Below are 6,000 nucleotides of genomic sequence, written 5' to 3'. Positions count from 1 at the left end.
GACCGCGTCAGTGAAATCCACCCTCTTCTTCGATGAGATTTAATGGCAGGTTGGCATCCAGTACATGTTACATTACCGCCACCTACTAGACTGGAGTATAACTCCCTTATACTTTGCTTTTTAAATATTTTTTATCAACAACCACACCAACCAAAAATACAACAAATACCCTACCATCTAACACTACACTCACAAAAATATATATAATAAAAACCATACTCCCCTATTTACATCTATTTAGTCGTACTTCAGGCCAACAGCATGAAAGGATGGGACACCACCACTTAACACACCCTGTAACTCAAAATAAATCAAATCAAATGTTATTAGTCACATGCGCCAAATACAACAGGTGAAATGCTTATCACCTCCGATACTTTGCCCTCATTCACTTCCATTTCTCCTCCTGTCTTCAACTCACTCTGTTTACACGTTCTACCATTCTTCTTTAAAAAACCATCTCATTTTATCCCACCATTTTTAACCGACTCACCCTCTTCCTCCCTGTCTCTCTTAGACCTCCTCTGCCTCTCTTTTCGCCTCCATTCTTCTTCCGTATTCCAAGTCAAATCAAATCCAATCAAATTTGATTAGTCACATGCGCCAAATTCAACCTTACAGTGAAATACTTACTTTACAAGCCCTTAACCAACAAAGCAGGTTTTAAGGAAATACATAAAAAAGGAAGAGATAAGAATAACACATAATTAAAGAGGAGCAGTAAATAACAATAGCTGGGCTATATGCAGGGGGTACCGGTACAGAGTCAATGTGTGGGGGCACCCGTGTCGAGGTAATTGAGGTAGTATGTGTATGTAGGTAGAGATATTAAAGTGACTATGCATAGATAATAACAGAGAGTAGCAGCAGCGTAGAATATGGGGGGGAGGGGCAATGTAAATGGTCTGGGTAGCCATTTGATTAGATGTTCGGGAGTCTTATGGCTTTGGGGTAGAAGCTGTTTAGAAGCCTTTTGGACCTAGACTTGGCGCTCCGGTACCGCTTGCTGTGCGGTAGCAGAGAAAACAGTCTATGACTAGGGTGTCAGGAGTTTTTTTAACAATGTTTGGGGTCTTCCTCTGACACCGCCTGGTATAGAGGTCCTGGATGGCAGGAAGCTTGGCCCCGGTGATGTACATGCTCTGTAGTGCCTTGCGGTCGGAGGCCGAGCAGTTGCCATACCAGGCAGCGATGCAACCCGCCAGGATGCTCTCGATGGTGCAGCTGTAAAACTTTTGAGGATCTGAGGACCCATGCCAAATCTTTTCAGTCTTCTCTTCACAACTGTCTTGGTGTGCTTGGACCATGTTGGTTTGTTGGTGATGTTGACGCCAAGGAACTGATCCACTACAGCCCCGTCGATGAGAATGGGGGCGTGCTCGGTCCTCCTTTTCCTGTAGTCCACAATCATCTCCTTTGTCTTGATCACATTGAGTGTAACTCCCCTTCTGATAATACTGCACTTCTCCTGACATACATCTTGCTCTTGCCTTGTCAAGGGGCACCATTTAACCAGCTGTCACAATTTCCATTCAATCAGCACAAACCCCTCGGGCTTCACACAATCCAATTGTGCGCCGCCCTATGGGACTCCTGATCACGGCTGGTTGTGAAACAGCCCGGGATCGAACCAGGTTCTGTAGTGATGCCTCTAGCACTGATATGCAGTGCCTCAGACCGCTGTGCCACTTGTGAGCCCAAAATAGTCAATCAAACTCAAACACCAATATTTTTCTGTATTACCATAAACTCTTGATCTAACTAACAGTTCAGAAACTCACCACCAAACCCTTCACGCAGGCTTGAGACAGACATTTTGGCTTTTGTAGAAATGGTATTTGATATACAGCTTTCGGTTTCAAATGACATATTGTAGTTGACAAATGGTCTATCAAAGTTGATCACATTAGCCTCCAAATAACTACACAAAATCAGTAGCTACATACATCTAACCATACATAGGTTATTAAGCTAAAACTGTGAAGTGGAAAACGTTTTACAGCCAATGAAAATAAAAGACGACAGTAATAATGTAACCTTCCTAACAACTTCAGTTCACATGACCTGATCTTCCAGAACTGTTGACAGGGTGCTTTCAGGGTGCTGGGTTATTGCTCAATACAGCCATGTAGTTGAAACGTCAATGGTATTCATAAGAACTAGGTCTTCTGGGGCAGTATGCAGCAAACGTCTCAGTGCTGATTTAGTTTCAGTTTTTGTCTTTTAGATCATATTGAATAACATTACATCTAATCCTATTCTGACAACAGGCTTGATACCTTTATACAGCCCCTGGTCTGTACTGGCCTAGTATGTAAGGTAGTGCCTCTACTCCAATTGTTTGAGAACAGAATCACCTTTTTCCTAAAATGTAACCCAAAACAGGATCTATCAATCAGTTTGTCATATCTACTATCTAGACTCATTGTTTGTTGAAAAATGATAAAGCTGCTTCAAATGGGCTAAGGGTCTTCAACATAGATAATCCTTGAAGTATGTGCCCTGCTCTCTGTTACTATGATCAACTGTTCTAGACTGAACCTCACTTTATAGTGTAATGTTTTCATTATGAGTGCAAATTTTTGGAGGCAATGAGACAAAGCCTCTTCAGACTGTTGGGAGTGACAGTAGACTTATGCTGAAAATTGTGCTACAAAAGAAAACATACTTGGAATTCTTTCTTTTTGGTGAAAATGACATCACTTTTGGACTAAATGATGTTTCATGCTGAAAGGATAAGTTTGTTTGTTTGAAACTCATCACTGACAACTTTAGCATTTGAGCTAACCTTTCCCCTAACCTTAAAACGTTTAATCTAAATCCTAACCTTAACTTTAATCCCTAAACCCTAGCCTAGCTAACTTTAGCCACCTAGCCACCGACCTAACGTTAGCCACAACAAATTGGAATTCGTAACATATCATATGTATTGCAAATTCCTAACATTTTGTACAAATTCCAATTCGTAACATATTGTACGAATTGCAGTTTGTAACATTTCATACGAAATGGATGATGGACTTCCACAAATGAATACATACCATAGAAAACATATCATACTAATTGGAGTATCCCAGATGTACACGTACTATGTTACATCCAGGTTGTTCTAAGTGACCTTGTGACCTTGTTTTAGCAGAAGGGCATATGTTGTTCTGCCCCTGATGAACAAGGCAGTTTACCCAATGTTCCTAGGCTGTCATTGAAAATTAGAAATTGCCTAGTTAAAGGAATAAAATAAAATGACAGCTTTGCACAATCTTGGCATTCTTTCAACCAGTTTCATGAGGTAGTTACCTGGAATGCATTTCAATTAACAGATGTGCCTTGTTAAAAGTTCATTTATGGAATTGATTTAATTCTTATTGCGTTTGAGCCAGCTGTGTTGTGAAATTGGGAGGGGTGGTATACAGAAGATAGACCTATTTGGTGAAAGACCAAGTCCATATAACAGCAAGAACAGCTGAAATAAGCAAAGAGAAACAACACTCTATCATTACTTTAAGACATGAAGGTCAGTCAATGTGGAAAATTTAAAGAACTTGAACATTTCAAAAACCATCAAGCGCTATGATGAACCTGGCTCTCATGAGGACCGCCACAGGAGAGTGACTTTTTTTTTTTTACCTTTATTTAACTAGGCAAGTCAGTTAAGAACAAATTCTTATTTTCAAAAATGGCCTAGGAACAGTGGGTTAACTGCCTGTACCTTGTCAGCTCGGGGGTTTGTACTTGCAACCTTCCGGTTACTAGTCCAACGCTCTAACCACTAGGCTACCCTGCCGCCCCACATGACTTAACATTAATCACATGACTTTTATGTATCGAATCAACTTACTAGGTTTAATTGCTACTTGATAAAATAAATTTATGAATTAACAGTCATGTATTAATCATTACCTCAAATCAGTTTCATAAATCTGAACTGTACATACTCCTTGCAAATGCACAAACCCCAGCTTACTGATCATTCCGTACAAGACAAATGGATTTTATTTATTTATTTAATATTACTAACTAACTAAAGGATAACACAGGATACACACACATGGTATAGGTTATTGATGATAAATTTAATACGATGAAAACAGGTCCCTAGTGGACTAACACCAACATGACTGCTTGTTTATCAAAAGAGGGAGGAGTAGAAAGAGGAAAAGGGAGAAAGAAAAATAGACAACACTTATACACTTGGAACTATCCTCACAGTAATCATAATACTTTGCACCCGACATGCCGCCCGTTAGAAGTAAGAAATAATACATGTATTTACGTGTTTGAATGTCTTCCTTCGTCGTTTATCTCTGTTGGACCCAGGCCAACCATCAGTCGCAAAAAGTACTATGATGAGTACTATGTGTGAATCGGGCCTTCATGTTTGAATTGCTGCAAAGAAACCACTACTAAAGGACACCAACAATAAGAAGAGACTTGCTCGGGCCAAGAAACACGAGCAATGGACATTAGATCAGTGGAAATTTGTCCTTTGGTCTGGAGTCCAAATTGGAGATTTTTTATTTCCAACCGCTGTGTCTTTGTGAGATGCAGAGTAGGTGAATGGATGATCACTGTATGTGTATTTCCCACTGTAAAGCATGGAGGAGGAGGTGTTATGGTGTGGGGGTGCTTTGCTGGTGACACTGTCTGTGATTTCTTACATTTACATTTACATTTAAGTCATTTAGCAGACGCTCTTATCCAGAGCGACTTACAAATTGGTGCATTCACCTTATGACATCGAGTGGAACAGTCACTTTACAATAGTGCATCTAAATCTTAAAGGGGGGGGGGGTTGAGAGGGATTACTTATCCTATCCTTCTTAAGAATTCAAGGCACACTTAACCAGCATGGCTACCACAGCATTCTGCAATGATACGCCATCCCATCTGGTTTGGGCTAAGTGGGACTATCATTTGCTTTCCAACAGGACAATGACCCAACACACCTCCAGGGTGTGTAAGGGCTATTTGACCAAGAAGGAGAGTGTTGGGGTGCTGCATGAGATGACCTGGTCTCCACAATCCCCCGACCTCAACCAAATTGAGATGATTTGGGATGAGTCGGATCAAAGGGTGAAGGAAAAGCAGCCAATACGTGCCCAGCATATTTGACTGTGCCCAACAATGTTTGTACCGTGATTTTTGCTGCTACCATGTTGTGCTGCTGCCATATTGTTGTCATGTTGTGTTGCTGCCATGCTATGTTGTTGTCTTAGGTCTCTCTTTATGTAGTGTTGTGTTGTCTCTCTTGTCGTGATGTGTGTTTTGTCCTATTTTTTAATTTTTTATTTTTAGTCCCTGCCCCATCCCCGCAGGAGGCCGTTTGCCTTTTGGAAGGGCGTCATGGTAAATAAGAATGTCTTCTTAACTGACTTGTCTTGTAAAATAAAGGTTAAATAAAAAATTGAAAAATGTAAAAAGCATATGTGGGAACTCCTTAAAGACTGTTGGAAAAGCATTCCAAGTGAAGCTGGTTGAAAGAATGCCAAGAGTTTGCAAAGCTGTCATCAAGGCAAAGAGTGGCTATTTGAAGAATCTCAAATCTCCTTCTCTGGTTCAGGCTGTTGAAGAGCTCCAGACAGCTTTTCAGACACTGCAGGCCTCCCTTTATGGTCTAAAACTGGTCTTGAATGTACAAAAAAATAAATTCATGACCTTTACCAGAGCAAGAACTCTGCCAGAGAACATTAGCATTGTCACATCTGGAGGCTAATCCATTGAAAAAGTGTCATCCTACAAATACCTACAGTTGAAGTCGGAAGTTTACATACACCTTATCCAAATACATTTCAACTCAGTTTTTCACAATTCCTGACATTTAATTCTCGTAAAAATTCCCTGTTTTAGGTCAGTTAGGATCACTACTTTATTTTAAGAATGTGAAATGTCAGAATAGTAGTAGAGATAATAATTTATTTAAGCTTTTATTTCTTTCATCACATTCCCAATGGGTCAAAAGTTTACATACACTAAATTGGTATTTGGTAGCATTGCCGTTAA

This window comes from Oncorhynchus gorbuscha, linkage group LG16 (assembly GCF_021184085.1).
Source record: "Oncorhynchus gorbuscha isolate QuinsamMale2020 ecotype Even-year linkage group LG16, OgorEven_v1.0, whole genome shotgun sequence".
Lineage (NCBI taxonomy): Eukaryota > Metazoa > Chordata > Actinopteri > Salmoniformes > Salmonidae > Oncorhynchus > Oncorhynchus gorbuscha.
Note: the sequence above shows the minus strand (reverse complement) of the source record.